Here is a 17,410-nt window from a genome sequence, read left to right as displayed (position 1 = left end):
CCAAGGGCCATAAGTAGGTTAGTGCAAACTCTCCAGTGGGTCCTCTCTCTCCATAAACTCTTCCTTCAGTGCAGGCACCTACTTTGGGGATACAGCGTGCCACTGACTTTGGGGGCATTCTGTCTCTCACTGGAACTCACTGAGCCCCAAAGAGGTTGAACTGGGCTGCATTCTGATGCCTGCTCAATTATTTTTATGCATATTTCTAGATCGGTTTGGTGACAACTACCCAGAGCCTCCCTGTCCTCTGAACAAGGAGGACTTTGCACGGCGCACAGGCAGAATACTCTGATAAGGTTTGAAGGGGGACCATGTTCCGGGCTCACAGTAGTTGCGACTTTAAAGCAGGGGTGACTCTAGAGCAGGGTGCCCAAACCCTGGCCTGGGGGCCGTTTAAGCTGAATCCACTGCCCACGCCCCATCTGGTTTGTCTTGGACACCCTCAAATGAAGGGACAAAATCCCATGTTCCAAAACACAGTCACTCCATTGAAGTACTCTATAAGGGGAGGCAAGCTTTGACCTAACCAACACCTCACCTGGACGAAAAGCCCCATAAAACATTACAAGAGTCACTATTCTAAACAACAGGGGCTCAAAGGCTGAGGAACACATGGCATGAAACTCCATACTCAGCCTATGCAAAATAGTAGGTGTAATAGGTTGGCGCTTATCTGGACCTGCTGGGAATCTCCCTTTTAGCCCTGCCACCATTTTCTGCAGCCTGAACTCTTTGGTAAAGTCCTGAATTCCCCAGGCCCTTGACTGAAAAGAAATGGCAGCAAGATAAATGGACATAGACTTGCAGGACATTCCCCTATCACGTAGTCCCAAAAGGAACTGCATAAGAGTATGGGGTGTGAATGGTCCCTGTTCTGGCACTGAAGTTAACCTACAGAAATCACAAAACTCATGGATCTTACTCATGTAGCTAGCTCAGGAAGATGAAGCCAACGATGCCCAGATGGCTTCCTGGGCCTTCTCGTACCAAGGTCCCACAGCCATGGGGCATGGGCTCGGGATCCTGACTGGCCTCGGGCGCTAGCTGCCAGAAACACTCCTCCTGGAATCGAGAGAGAGCATCGACTATGCTATTTTCAATCCCAGGGACATGTCTGGCTGAGAAAACAGTGTTGATAGCAAGGCACTGCTTAACAAAGACTCTAACCAAATTCATAACCTGGGGGGATTTGGAGGTCTGCATGTTTATTATGTGGACCACGGCCTGATTATCGCACCAAAAGCGAACAGTAGAGTTGGCAAACTCTCCTGCCCATAAGTGGACTGCCACAACAATTGGAAAGAGTTCTAAAAATGTCAAGTCCTTGGTGATCCCTTCCTGAACCCAAACCTGTGGCCAAGGAGCTGCGCACCAACGTCCTCTAAAGAACACTCCAAATCCCATACCTCCCGCAGCATCTGAGTGAACCTGGAGTTCAGCTTCAATTAACTGTGAAGTCCTCCAAAATGAGATCCCATTGAAGTCCTTCAAGAATTCCAGTCAGAGTTTCAAATCTTCCCTCATACCCGATGACACCCGAAGTCTGTGGAACGGATGACAAAGCCCAACCATAGCATTGCATAGTCACCTGACAAAAGCCCTACCAGGGGCGATGACCTTACAGGTGAAATTAAGGTGCCCAACCAATTGCCTTTGCAATTCTTTTAACATTAACTTACGGGACCTCAGTTAACATCCCAGTCAATTTGTTCAATTTATCCCTGGGCAGGCGACTGGTCTGTGCCACCGAGTTTAACTCAATACCTAAAAAGGTGAGCTTATTGACCGGGCCCTCCATCTTGTCATGCAGCAAAGGGACACCAAGTTGCCCACACAGAGCAGTGAAATCACCCAGAAGCCGGCGCAGTCACCAGTCAATGGGGAACCCATAAAAAGGAAATCATCGAGATAGTGGGCAGTGGATTGTAGCCCCGTCCTAAAGTGTAATGTCCATTCCAAAAATGAACCAAACAGATCAAAGACCAAACAGGAAATTGAACATCCCATCGGTAGTACCCAGTCCACGTAATAACCCCCTTCAAAATGAAAACCCAACTGGCAAAAATCCTGAGGGTGCACAGGCAGAAGTCTGAATGCAGATTCAATATCTGCCTTGGCCATCAAAGCCCCAGGGCCACACCTCCTGAGGCGGCTAACAGCCTCATCTAAGGAAGTGTATCTGACTGAACACAGGTGGGTGGGTATCCTGTCATTTACAGAAGCACCTTCTGGAAAAGACAGGTGGTGAATCAGCCTGAATTGACCCAGGGCTTTTTTGGGTACCAGTCCCAAAGGTAACACCTGCAGGTTACTTAATGGAGGTCCAACTACTCTGCCTGCCTCAACCTCCTTGGCTATTTTACGCCTCACCACATCCTCCATGCCTCTAACTGACTGGAGGTTATAAGCAAATGTGTGACTGGCCGGCGGCGGCGCAGGAATCCTAAATCCAAACTTAAAACTATCCAAGAACAATTGAGCTGCAGGTTTATCATTATAAAATTGCAGCCAGTAGCCTAAGGATGAGATCTTAATCGGCTTTGGGCCCCTTATTAACACCCAATGGGGGTCCGCCGCCGGACTTTCTCCCACCCTGGGTAAAGGGTCGAAACCCGACCGGGGACCACTGAGCCTGGGGCATTTTGTGACTGGGTGCTTAGCTCCGCACATGCCGCAGCCATGGGAATAGGGGCAGCCTTACCTATTACATTTCCCAGTAGCGTTGAACTCGAAGCATGCGTGCTGGTTTTGAACCCACTGCTCACCGCCTGGTGCTTTATGCTGCTCCATTCTGTTACGCGCAATTAAATGCCCACTCTCTGCCCTATCACCAAGCGTGGCCCTGGCAGGAAGAACCAACTGCACCCAGAGTTCCCACTGGGGTATAGTCCAATCGAGAGCTGGGTCATGTGAAGCCCTGATACGGAAATGATGGTCATAGGCCATCCAAGCCGCCCCAGCATGGTCATGCAAAGCACAATGAACAATGTCCAGGTATTAAAAGAGTTTCCCTGCCTTCTTAGGGAATATCTGGACAGTGATCCCGGCATATATAATGAAACCGTTGAGCCAATTAGTCCAATTCTTGTCAATTTTTCTTTGCCTAACAGTTTCAACAACTTGCACGGGATCACCCACTTTGGGGGTAAGCTCTGGCTCTGTAAAAGGCTAAACATGCCTATAAAGTCACCTCGCCATATCTTCTCCTTAAATGCCAAGGCGAGGTGCAAACCCAAAGGGATGGCTATAGTGTCATATGAAATCTTGGGCTTTTCCTTCTCCTCTACAAGGCCCAGAGAATCAACCCCCCCAATCCACATCCTGTTGTTCAAAATCAGGCTCATGCACAGCTGGGTACTGCAAATAAGGCAGAGGGGCCCTCCCTGCCTTGGTGTATGGACATGCCCAGCCTAATTCCCAAGGGTACTGTGGATAGGTAGGACCATGCCAGAAAGTAGGGGGCCCCCAAGGGGACCAAGTTTGCCTGGGACAGCCCAGCCAGAAGGCCAGCTTTGGTCCTCCCGCTCATCCCAAACCGGTTCCAGGTTCTGGTCAAAGTCAAACACTGGCTCACCTTGCTCCCCACTGCCTCTATAGGCCTGCGGTCTTGGTTTTTTAAGTGGGTTGCCTGCCTCAACTTCAGGGAAGCTGCCCTCTTGTGGGTCACCCTCCTTGGCAGTGACCAGCGCACCAGCTGAGGCAGCGACCTGCTTAGGGGGGAGAGAGGCACCCATCAATGCACCTTTATTTTTTCTGGTGGACCTGCAAGGACCAGGGGCCAGACTGGAACTTGAGCCCCCATCACCCTGACCAGCTTTCCTGAGTGTTTTTTCTTTTTGTCTGGCTTCGTAATGGGCCTTAAAGGCAGGATACTCTGCCATCTGATCCTCCTCATCTAAGGAAGAAGGAGGGGGGATGGGGCAGCTGCAGTGGAATAGGTCTTCTGGTGGCCTTACTGCCTGACTTCTGTGTCTTTTTACCCATGTCCCCCCCAAGAAGTGTATGAGACAAGGGCCCACCACCTCTGTGTTCTTGTTTTAACCAGTAGGTTACAGTAACCCCCAGAGGAGGGCACAATAGCCTTGACAAAGGACTTCTCCACTGTCACCGGTATTCTGGATCGCCCTGCTGTCACCGAAGATGCCCAGAAAATATCCCCCCAAACACAGTGGGGGAGGGGGCAGCCAGCAGGAGCTGAAACCCTCCAAGAAGAAACCTTCACACAGCCTCTAATCAGGCTTTACCTGCCAATGAAGGGGGGAGGGCAGTAAGTAAACCCAGTATGCAATGGGGGGTGAACTACATCCCCCCAATTAAGCCCCCCACAGCAGCCCCTGACAGGGACTCTGGTTATCAGGCTGGAAGATCAAAGACTGGGGGGGGGGCAGAGCACAAAGAAGGAAAATGTCGCCGGGCTCTGTCGGCCACACAGCACCACGTGGTCCCCCAAAATGGCCACCAACACCTAAGGCGATCGTCCCTGGGCTCCCAGTCAGCTGGCGTGGCTGGAGGAGGCTCCTGATGCCACCCCGCACGGGGTGCACCAAGTCTGCAGCCTTGGCTGCAAGAGGGTTCTGCCGCCTGGTCTGCTCCATGGGGCAGCCACACCCCAGGCGCCCAGCCACCTGGCGCGACTGGAAGGAGGCTCTCACTGCCACCACTTGCAAGACATGCAAAGCCTGCGGCCTCGGCTGCTGAAGGCTCACACTTCCTGCTCTGCTCGCGAGGCCGCCCAAGCCCGTGTGTGGGGTGGAAGGCACTGACGGGCTTGAAAGCACGCGTCCTGCCACACAAGCCCCATCCTCAGGGAAGCCTCCTTCCCGCTCCTGGCTGAACATCCGATCCCGTCACTCGTCAGGAACGAACTGAGCTCCTTCAGCACATGAATGCTGGAGGAGCTCTCTCGTCCCACCCCCCTTTTGGTTAGCCAACCAATCAGCTGGCAGTAACTCCCTGTTGCCGGTTGAAGGGGGAAAGCCTTTTCTAAATAACTGTCAAGTGTCAGAAACCACATAGTCAGTGGCTGGAGTGAAACGCCAATTTTCATTTTTCTATTTTTTTTAAACCATTTCTATCTTGCCACTCCAGTCCAGTGACCTCAGCCTCTCTGACATAAAACGACAATGGCAACAGGTGTTTTATTTATTGGATAACATGTTTACCCAGCTTTTACTCCCGTGCCTGTTACAGCCTACAAAATGCAATGAAAAATACAGTTGCAGAACACGATTTAAAAAAAAATGCAAGGCAGAAGAGAAACACATAATGGCAGCAAAAGGGTGATAAAAGGCAATGCAAAAAAAAAAAAAAAAGCAGGAGCAGGTACAGTACCCAGAAAAAGTCCAATCAGTTATGCCAAAATGCAACCAAATGAAGACCAAATGCAGCAGACTAATGAATGGGAATGGGGTGATTTTCTGTGAAGGCATGCTCAAAAGTGAACCCTTGCAAGGGGCGATTTTCGGTAAAGACATGCTCAAAAGTGGACCCTTGCAATTCCACCTCTTTGTATGGAAAGTATAGTTCACCACTGAACTATGGTGGGGTGGGACTGAAGCAAAATATTGTCAAGATCTGCCTGCCCTTTATCTTTTCGTTCCACCAGGTTTCTGGGTTCAGTAGGTGTTCCTCTCTTGTAGAAGATACAAGCAATACAGAGAAATCCTTCCCCACAGCAGCAGTACCTCCCACACAGACTTGTGAAGATGTACCTATGTTCTGGTTTCAACACATATTAGGTGGTGTGTCTCTCCAGTCAGTTACAATCACTTTCAGCCTCACAAGTTTGAAAACCAATCTTTGATTTTATTGAGGGCGCAACGGAAATGGTAAATAACTTGTAAGTGCAGAGCATTAAGTCCTGAGCAGCGGAGGATGGCAAATGCAAGTTGAAACAGGATTGCCTGAGATGGAATGACTCAAGGGCAAGGCTTCCAAGCAGCTATTTTTGAATTGCATACCAGTTCCGAAGGAGGACTTTTCTGCTTCTACTCCCAAGCCTAACCTGAGTAAAGTCAGAAACTCTACCTATGCGCAATTGGTTATCACTTGATAACGAAGAATAAGGCCTAATGTGCTGCTTGCAGATACAGAGAGAGAAAATTAAGGCTGTGTGCGTTTTGTTCATCAATGTATCAAAATTCACCTAGGCATAGTCTAGTTTTAGATGTTAAATGCCTAGGTATTGTGGAACCCTGAGCAAGTGAGGATCTAATGCTACATTTCTCAAACTGTGGGTTGCGACCCACTGGTGGGTCTCAACCCAATGTGTGGTGGGTCGCAAATCCATGTGCTGAGCCATGACACAGTGCTCCTTCTAGCACCACAAAACTTTCTTGGAAGACTCCAGAGACCTCTTTTGGGTTGCACCAGGACAGTGACCCACTCTATTGACTCCTGCGGGACTCCGAGTGGCCTGCAGAAGTGACCAGAAACATGTTCCATTTTTCAGTGTTCTGTAAATAAAGGGACAGGAAAGTTTTGAACAGGAATTCCATATGTGGAATGTGAAAACACTGGGTTACGTTGATGGGTATGAGTTCTGCAAACATCCCAGGTAAGATGGTGAGAAAATTTAACAAAGTTGGTACAACACATACACACTGGGGAATATATGGGAAACTACATTGAAAGACAACTTCTCTCTTCATTCAAGTCACACATTTCTGCTGTATTTAAGTTAACTGGAAGAGATGTCAGAGAAGCTCACTTAGCTGTAGGCCTCAGATCAGATCAGATCAAAGACCTCTAACCTCTTTTTCCCTATTAGTCTCCCCTATAAAAGCAAGCCTAATGGGGACCCTTTATTATATAAAATCATGCCTGGAGACCTGGCGAAACATTGTTTCATCGAAGCTGTTAGCTAAGGGATAAAGCTTCATCAGAATAGAAGGTAAGCTGTAAGGTACAGCTTAACAGAATACATTCTTTTTTTGGCACGAGACGTTCCTTTTGTGTCTTAACTGAACTCTCCTTAGGCTCATGAATCTGCTGAAAGGAAGTATGAAGGTGTCTTGTAAATCAGTGTCAAGTTCAGAATTTTAAGCAGGTCTTGCCAGTTTCTTCAATACCGTCCACAATGACCAGCTACTGAACGTTGGCAGAACTTCCTCAGAGTCCCACTTTAACAACGTAGCTTTGAAAGGAGTGTTCGAACTTCCCACTTCATTCTCTGCAAGTATCATGAAACACTTCATGGAGAAGGCATTAGCAAGTGAGTAGGTGTACTGCAGGAGTTAAGAGACTGAGCTAAGAATCAAGGCTGTTAACAGTTGGAACGCCACCATTGCCAGGTGTTTTTAGTAGTTAGCATTACAGCACAAGCCTATACATACTTACTCAGGAATAAGTCCCATTGTGTTTGATGGGGCTCCCTCCCAGTTAACTGTGTAACTATGACTGCAGCCTTAGGTAATCTGTTCTGTCTTTAGCCTCAACTATATTATGGGGACAATAATACTTATCTTACAGAGTTGTTGTAAGGACTACATTAAATACAGATCGAGTTCTTTGCAATTTAGAAAGTGCAAAATATTTCAAAGAGATAGGAAGCAAAAAGGAGAGGCAATTAAAGAATATGTTAGGTGAATAAGGCTGCAATCCTATACACTTAGCCGAGAGTAAGACTAGCACAATCCTAAATTGTGCTTAAACCAATGCAAGTCTCTTAAGCCGGCTTCTGGTTGTTGCACATGTGTTATAACGCCTATTCACACCACCACAGGAGTCAGGGAGGCAGGCACAAGGATGTGCCAGCACAAGCCCCAGCAAAGGTAAATTTGTGTTCCAGACTCACAAAGAGAGTCTGGTCCAACAAGAAGCTGACGGAACACACCAAGATCCAGGTCTACAGAGCTTGTGTCCTGAGTACACTTCTGTACTGCAGCTAGTCATGGACTCTTCGCTCACAACAGGAGAGGAAACTGAACACTTTCCACATGCGCTGCCTCCGATGCATCCTCGGCATCACCTGGCAGGACAAAGTTCCAAACAACACAGTCCTGGAACGAGCTGGAATCCCTAGCATCTATGCACTGCTGAAACAGAGACGCCTGCATTGGCTCTGTCATGTTGTGAGAATGGATGATGGCCGGATCCCAAAGGATCTCCTCTATGGAGAACTCGTGCAAGGAAAGCGCCCTACAAGTAGACCACAGCTGCGATACAAGGACATCTGCAAGAGGGATCTGAAGGCCTCAGGGATGGACCTCAACAGGTGGGAAACCCTGGCCTCTGAGCGGCCCGCTTGGAGGCAGGCTGTGCAGCATGGCCTTTCCCAGTTTGAAGAGATACTTGGCCAACAGTCTGAGGCAAAGAGGCAAAGAAGGAAGGCCCATAGCCAGGGAGACAGACCAGGGACAGACTGCACTTGCTCCCAGTGTGGAAGGGATTGTCACTCCCGAATCGGCCTTTTCAGCCACACTAGACGCTGTGCCAGAACCACCTTTCAGAGCGCGATACCAGAGTCTTTCGAGACTGAAGGTTGCCAAGTGGTAGGCCAGTGCAGTGGGGGTTTGGGGAGGGTGAGCAGGAAGTGGACTGGTGGACAGATCGGACGCGGGAGGGAGTGGGACAGCGCTCCATCACTTAGGTCAGTGCTAACCCCCCTTCTAAGCAGCCTGGCCTAACACCGGGCTCCTTGGATCTGCTTCAGCAACGTAGCTGGCGTAAATTTGAGTAACCCCATTTGCTGGGGCAGGGCTCAAAATAAAGGGAAAATATCCCCTTGCCCCAAGTTGTACCACAGCCACCTCCAACCCTGCGCTGCATACAGTGCAGGCTAGCCTGCCTGCCTCTTTTCGTGCAGACTAGGTTTGAGCTCCCCATTCCATTGAGCACCGTGGAAGTAGGTAGGATTTACTTCCAAGTAAACAGATATAGGATTGAGCTATAAGTGTTAAGCACTTCCCTCCCACGTACTGCCATGTTTCCTACTCAAACAGCTGGTGCAATAAAATGTTGCAAAATATTTCTTTGAATACGCATTTTCAGACAAATGTATAGAATGCGCAGAATACTCATAAACGTTATCTCAGTATTTATTTATTTAAAACTGATCCGCTGGGGATCAGGAAGTATCTGGAATAACACATTTCATTACAAATGTTGGCAAGAATGACATGTGGTATCATCCATAAAGCGGTTCTGCCAGGACTAAACTAGCATATCAAGCTCATAGCTAGCTTGTTTTAAATTTAGAAGAGTTTTTTTTTTTAAATGTTTAAGTATGCAGAATGCTCTTATATTACACTGAATTGTAAGTCTTCAGGTTCCCAATTCCAATTCTTTTCCATATTGGTTCTGGCTTTAACTGCCCTGTCGGGTGAAAAGGCTAGCCTGACAGTATGCTCTGTTGTCTTAATATAAGCGTATGTAAAACCCACGGGGTTTGGAGACATTTGATCGTCAATTTCCCCGAAGGTCTCCAAGTGAGTTCTCTTTGTATCGAGCCCCACAATCAGGGCTTTCCATTGCCCCCCCCCCTTTTTATGCATTGCATCACATTGCAATGGCATGCAAGGGGACATAATAGCATAATAAAATGTAATGATGTAATGAGTCTTGATAATGAGTTCCCTAGCCATCCAACCCAAATTGCATGGCTGGAAGGGGGGCCAAGGCAATGCAGTGTTTTCCGTGGTGAACTCTCTACCCTTATAATGGAAAATGTCAGGCCTTCAAATTGCTTGTACTTTGGAGGGACTATTTGCAAGACGGTCCCGCATAATGAAGAGCTACTTTCTTTGTTTTTCCCCTTGCCCTCTCTATTGTGTCGCTGTAAAGTCACATCGGCCAGGACTCTTCAATTACTGAAGAGCTTTTCATTTTGACAGTTGTTTGCAAGGCATTTCTTCAAGCTTACCGTAGATTCTTTTGTCTTTTACACTCCAGGTTCCTTTGTCTTTTCTGTTCTTTGCAAATGAAACAGACCCCTCCCATTTTATTTATTTATTTATTTTAATTAGGAAAAGAGCTAAGAAGAAATAAGACACATCACCTCTACCTTGGAAGGGAAAAGGCAGCTTTAACTTGTCACATACAATGCTTGTGTTCTTTGTCAGCATGGAGCGACATGGCAGATATTTTCTATTTCTTTTCTTAAAGGTTTATTGAGGAAGTATCACAGCGTACACCAGTGCCCTAACTAGAGGGGGTGCAAAGCACTAAGTTTTGCAGGGAGCCTCACTGCGGTGTACAAGCAGCCCCTCCCCTTCGGAGCCATTTTGGGCAGTAGTAGCAAAAATGGAGGCGAATGCAGTAGGAGCCTCTGTTTTGCTCCCCCCCCCCGCCACCCAGAATGGCTCTGAAGGGGAGAGGGAGAGGCATTTTGCACACCGCGGTGAAGCTCCCTGCAAAACTTAGTACTTAGCACCCCCTCTAGCTATGCCACTGCAGGAGACAATCTCAAAGAATCTCCATTTCTCCAGGTATGTCCCTTGTGCTTTCCAAGCTCTCACAAGCAGCTGCAAACCAAACTTCAGACCATCTTCTCAAGGATATCTCCCTCCTCCAGCTGATTCCTCCACACTCCACTTTTCTGCACAGTCAGCAGCTTGGGAAGTTCTTTCCATTACCAAGCCCCATTCCCAGCAGAAGAGTGATGCCTTTTTTTCCCTGTACTCACTCACTTTGACCTTTAGAGTCCCCAGGAAGCAAAACATTAGAGGTCTTTTTTTTTGCATCTCTTTTGGAAAAGATTCAACCTTCTGCAAACATCTGGCATTCAGTAAGACCCAACAGCCTCCACCTGCTTTGTGGATGATCATGTTTTGGCTTTAATCTTATTGTCACATGGTGAGGGGCTTTAGCAAGATATCGATAGAGAAGACAAATAGACCTCTGAGATGAAGTTTTTACTGACTTGACAGAAAAAAAATGACTACCCGGGAAATCAGATGTGCAGCTCTCTTACCTCTGCAAAACTGATTGCAGTTGGATATAACTGTGTCAGAAAGTTCTTTTTTTCCCTTCCCTGTAAAAAGAATGCAGCTCATTTCACTGTTCATGATGCATCTGCCTGGATAAAAGCCACCTTTATTCATTCAGTGCTTCTTAGTTGCAGTTCAGCCATTATAATAGATTACATACATATACACACCATAATATATGGTATACATGACAATCATTTTTAACCATGAAAGAGTGCATTTCCAGCTGCCATTAGCTGAGTAGCTCCGTACTTGCCAGCTTCTCTCGGGTGTTGGATCTTGTTTGGGTCCTTCACTGGATCACCTGCCAAGGCACCACACAAATCCAATTGTGAGTGTCAGGTGTGGCAATGCATAAAGCAATTGCACTGTGTGACCTCAGAAACAGAGTGCCTTACTCATTGGCCAGACTCTCCTTTATGCCTGACCACCAAATTGGTAAATGCCAGCTTTCCAAAAAGGTCCCCACTTTCTGCCCAGTTTGAGAACTAAACCGAGTGACTCACACCAGTGATTTATTATTCCTTTCATTCCAGTTTGCAGCTGTGTAGCCCAGCTTGCCACCCACAAGGTACACTTTCAAGAGATTCTGCTGGCATGAGTAGACCTGTTTACACATGAAGCTGTTACCCAGGTGCAGCTGCCTATATACACAGGAGCATGCATTTCCATGTGAATTATTATACCTGGCTTCGTTTTTAGAAATCAACCATCTGTGTTCGTTGTACACAGATAATTACCTACAGGTTCGTTGTGAGTTCATGGCCTAAGCAAGAACTGGAGATTTAAATCAAGTTCCTAATTCATAACTCAATCCCTTGGCCATTATGCTAGAACAGTGGTCCTCAGACCCACTTTCTAAATTGACAGTCTGTCAGGACCCGCCAGAAGTGATGTCATGGACAGAAGTGACATCCTCAAGCAGGAAAGTTTTTGAACATCCACATGACAAAATCAAATCAAATTAATTATGCAAATTTAAAGTTTGCAATATGAATAAGATTAAAAATGTATTTAAAATAAAGGAAAACCCTCTGAACCCTCCCAAGCAGCTGCTGATCTGTTTAAAAAAAAATCCCCCAAACATCCCAAAGGCTGCAATCCTACCCACACTTACGCAGGAGTAAGTCCTGTTGACGATCATTGTTAAAAGGGCTCTCCTGCCAAAATGCCCCCCCCCAAAGCATCTTTTCTAGTTGACCAGAAAGGGATGGTGCTGAAAACTAAAGGGAACTGTCCGAAATTCAACATCTCTGTTGGCAACAGATCTTCAGGGGTTTCTGCCCCTACCTGGGCCTGAACATTAGAGCTTCTGCTTACAAAACATGCCTGCTTCTACTGAGCCCAAATGAACCCCAAATGAACAGGATTTAAAGGACACCATGTAATGCCTGATGTCCATCTTATTGTTCTGTTTTTCTGGCACAGTGCTCAGTGGAGAAGGCATTTGTCCCTTCTTGCTTTGATTTCATGGCCTCCTCCCAAGGGTCATGACTCAGCAATCCGGAGTTGGTTCAAGCACAATGTAAACACAACAACGCCAGACCAGGATGAAAATGCATTGAGCGACTGTATGCAAACATCATTTGGGAGTCGCAAATGATACTGTATTCCAAAATGGATTGGAATAATTTGGGTGGCTCAGAGGATGGAGCAGTTTACAGGCCATTTTGAATAGATATTGGCAGAGAACGGAAGGAAAAATCCTATCATTGAAATCAGGAGAATGCATGCTCGGTTACATTCAAAAGTCCTTATCTTTGCTGGAAAGCCACATCAATTCCGGCACCTCTCAATACATATTTATGGCAATTGCGGGCAGTGCCCTGTCAACAGCAAGCTACACTAAGCCATCTTAATGTGCTTGGCTATCATGTGTTTGCTATACTGCCCCCATGTCCTCTGAAAGTGACATTTGGTTGGTAAGAATTCTTATTAATGAGCATGTTTGCCCTTTGTTAAATCTGTCACCAGCAGTGATGGCTGAATCAGGCTGCTCTCGATCAGTGGCTTCGCTATTGAGGTGCAGGGGGTACGGGTCACACTAGGGAATGCACATGGGGGGGCAGTAATGACAACATCACTGGCCAAAATTTTTAAAATCTTGATATTTTTGAATAATGCCATCATGTTATATATCATCTGATGTCTAATTTCATGCAGAATGCAATGAAAGAAACCACATTGGAATATCTGTATTCTATCAAAAGTTATAGCAAAAAAAAAATAGTGGGGCAGGGAGATGGTGTATCATCACCCACTGCCCAGGGTGTTGCCCTGATCACTGCATGGGTGGAGCTCCATCATGGGGGTGATTTGCTGGCCTCCCACACTGGGTGATGCAAACCATAGTGATGCCACGGCCCCCCTAGAAATCTCGCACCAGCCCAATGAGTCATGTCCTGCTTCATTCCTCCAGACTGCAGGGGTGTCCAAACTTTTTGGCAGGAGGGCCACATCATCTCTCTGACAGTGTGTCGGGGGCCAAATTAATTTACATTTCAAATTTGAATAAATTTACATAAATGAATGAAGGTCTTGCAATAGCTTAAGGTCTATAAAAGTCCTTGCACAAAGCAAGGCTGGCCTTTCCTTTGCTGCCGCTACTGCATCACAGACGTGAAACAGCAAACAGTGGGGACAACCCTCATCCCACAGCTCAAGTGAGAGGGCAAACAGTCATTTTCATGCTGAAAGCAGTTGCGTCCGGCCAGCATGGAGGGCCAGAGACTCATTGGAGACTGGGGGCTCCCCGTGGGCCAGATTGTGAGTCCCTGGGGGCCGCAAGTGGCCCCTGGGCCAGGATTTGGTCACCCCTGCTCCAGAGTCATCACAGAAGTGCCTTATGGCACTTTTGCAACACTCTTCGGCCAGCGTAAGGGGCTTGCACCAGCTGAGAGAGCCTTCTGGATTGCGCCCTCAGCCACTATCCTTCACCAGCTCAGTTTCTGCAGCCCAGACACCAAGGCAGAAATTTGGAGAGACTTGAGCAAGGGTGGGAAAGATGCCAAGCATCCTGCATTGAAGTACCATCCCTACATGAGGATGCTGATCCATCCCTATTGAGTTTGTCAGGATTTTCTGGAATTACAGACTGGCAAGCCTGACTTCCTTTGCATACCAAACACTTTCTTGGCAGATCTTCAAATGTGAATCTCTGAAAAAAACGGTCCTTATTTCTTTCTCGCCCTCATCTTCCCCATTATTGATGTGCATAATTTAAGAAACTGTTAAAAAAAGACAAATCTACCCAAAAGGTCAAAATCAATGCTCCTTTTACAGGTGGTACCTTGGGAATCTGGGGCCTCGTATTAACTTGTGTTTGTAACTGTTACTTGAATGCTTGTGAAGTTTTTTGGAGCTTCTTTTTTTCTTTTTTAAATGAGAAAGATCAATTACTTTAAAGGCAGCATCCTTGAGGCCACAAGGATGCAAGCTTTCAACAGTTCTGCTTGCTGGATGATGGCTGTGGAAGGCTAATAAACATCTGTATATATTTCAAAGCTTCCGTTTCATGACTGAAGAGCTAAGCAGGCTAATAGAAACACATATTTGGGATTTTGTCTGAGCTGACCAACTCTGCAGCCAAAAATGTTGGGGAAGGAGCCAAAAGTAGCAGGTAATCACTGCAGAACATAAAGAGAGGTGGATTTATAAGGTGGATAAGAGGCCTGATGGTGCATTGTAATTTTGCAGATCAAACTGTGTCTTTTTACTGCTATTTTAAGCATTGCAGAAAACTAATCACTCCTCTGTTTGCTTATGGGACTGGAGCACCTTTACCTCATTCCCCACCCTGTTCAGGGCAATGGAGGGAATAAGAGTCTGTCCATTGGCTGGTGCAGCATTTGGGGAGGAGCTGTGCTGTCATTGATTCTCCTCCCCAAAAAGAGACATTCTGAGTTCCAACAATGAAGGCAGTCACTCCTTCTCTCCCTCCCCAAAAATTGGCCAGAGGTTCACCTTTGATCACCTACTCACCATCAAACTGGACTTTTTCACTCTCACATGATTGTAGGAGTTTGTTTGTCAACCCCAAATTGATGGAAGGACTAGGGGAAGTATTAGCCAAGTCAGTCCCACCTGGCAGGGATAGTGCAGAATTAAGGGTGTAAGGTTAGTGGGGGGGGGGGGGGCAAAACCAGTCTCCAAAGTCTGCCCAGCTCAGAGACACAAACTGTGGCCTCTAGTCTGGAATTATCATTATTCAAAATACTTACATACCACTTTTCAATAAGACAAGTTCACAACATGGTTTACAGAGGGTCGCTTCCAGGAACGGAACTGAGCTCCATCTAGCGCCTGCGTGCTAGACTAGCCCAGTTGTCCTGCCCCCTCAGGCCAGCCAGCCAATCAGCTGGCAGCAAAGCCCTGCTGCTGGCTGATAGGGGTTCTGGCATGGCAATCATTGCTAGCGCGCCATACAGGCACACTAGCAGCCCAAACTAACTTGCAGAAAGTTAGTGGGTCTTAGCCACTAGGGTTAGTGGGTGAACCCTAGGCTTAGGGTGGGTGATGCAATCCACCATCCTTAACCTCTGTTCCAGGGGCTAATATCGATGAGCTGTTACTGGCAATTAAAGATATAAAAGCTAGGGTAGGATTATCCAGATGGTAAAAAAGACAGCATCTGGCTGTCTCCTCCAAATTAGAAGCCTTCACAAAAGATATGGTTTTTTAGTGTCTGGAGTTAGGACTGACTCTAGGGTAAGTTTAAATTGGCTAGGCCAGTGATTTTCAACATTTTTGTTTGCACAACACACTGACCTCTATGGTCTTCACCTCTTGTGATATCACTTCTGGTTTCCAGGAGACTCTTCTGGGTTCCACAGCTTCATTTCTAGGGCAACTGAGGGGATTGGACAAATTTCTGGAGGAGAAGTTCATTACAGGTTACAAGTCATAGTAGGTATGTGTGCAAGCTCTTGGTTTTAGATGTAGGCTGCCTCTGATTGCCAGATGCAGGGGAGGGCACCAGGCCACAGGTTGTGTCTGTTGTCTTGTAAGCTCCCTCAGGCATTTGGTGGGCCGCTGTGAGATACAGGAAGCTGGAGTAGATGGGCCCTTGGCCTGATCCAGTGGGGCTATTCTTATGTTCTTATGTCTAAAAACTGTTTTGCTCCCACTTTCAGGAATGACTCTGAAGGGGAGGGAGAGGAGCTGCTTGCACCGCACATTCAGGTGCCTGCAAAACTTAGTGCTTTGCACCCCCTCTAGCTACACCACTGGTACAGGGGTTCCTGTGGCATCTACACCTGGAATGAGTCTCCTCCTCTGAGACCCTCGGGGAGCCTACCCTAATCCACAGGGATTTTTTGGTGCTTGTATATGTCACATCAGATTTTTTTTAGAACTACAATATGAGCTTTTTAAACTACAGGTGTACATTTTTGTCATTCGTTTGAACCACAGAAGCCTTAGAATGTTTTGCAAACACACATTTCTTTGAAAAAAAATGTCAGCAGAGTTATTTATTAATCTGCAGTTTCACTTGACACTATGTTTTGCTTTTTATCAGGCTGAGCTGAAACACAACCACTGCTTGTTAACTCTGCAGGCTTGTTGATCTGGATGGCCTGTGATGTACTACTGAAGTGTTGGTTACTGGACAATCAATTTTCTCACCAGCTATGCCAGTTGAGGGGGGAAAACATTATATATATATATAATTGGAAAGAGTGATGTGTGAGTGAAACGGAAGGTGCGGGGGGGAGGGGAAGGGCATTGTGGGTACCTGGAAATTGGAAAGAGTGATGTGTGAGTGAAATGGAGGATCCGGGGTGGGAGGGGGGAAGGCAGCTCATCTAGGAGAAGGAAAACTCTGATCCCAAACCTCCACTGCCTTGTGGCTACATCCAGTTATGGAAAAGGCTTCAGGAGTCAACCTCGAGGCAAAATCCGGAGCCGGAGTCCCAGGCAGTTCATGGCTGAACACAGTCACGTTCTGGAAACTCCTGCGACGCCGCTGGAACCAACCACATTGGCCTCTGCCTTTCCATTGGACCATTTCAGCGACGTGGAGAGGGGGGATTTGCTGCATGGGTAACAGCCTATCCTCCATGCCTTCTTTACCCAGGCTTTGCGCACTGGAGAGGACACTCCAACTTCTCCATACGGCATCGGCACAACACGGGAAGCAGCAGTTTACTGGTTATAAGTCTTTGCTCGATTGGCGTAGAGCGTGACGCCAGGGGCTGCTTCCGACGGTGGGAGAGATCATTGCATCTCATTGGGTAGCTACTGCCTGCCTTAAGCTGGGCAGTCCCCAGTCAGTAAGGTGCTGCCTCGCCACGGCCCGTTAACCTCATGGGGTGCGTGGGGTTTAGGGTGAAAACCGACAAGCGGATCGACAACTCTGCACCATGCAACAGAAAACAGAAAACTCCTGCCCTAAAGCTGGGCACCTGGAACGTAAGGACAATGACACCTGGCTTCTCTGATGACCTGCAAGAAATAGACAACGCATGCAAAACAGCTGTCAT

Source organism: Tiliqua scincoides, chromosome 9 (genome assembly GCF_035046505.1).
Source record: "Tiliqua scincoides isolate rTilSci1 chromosome 9, rTilSci1.hap2, whole genome shotgun sequence".
Classification (NCBI taxonomy): Eukaryota; Metazoa; Chordata; class Lepidosauria; order Squamata; family Scincidae; genus Tiliqua; species Tiliqua scincoides.
Note: the sequence above shows the minus strand (reverse complement) of the source record.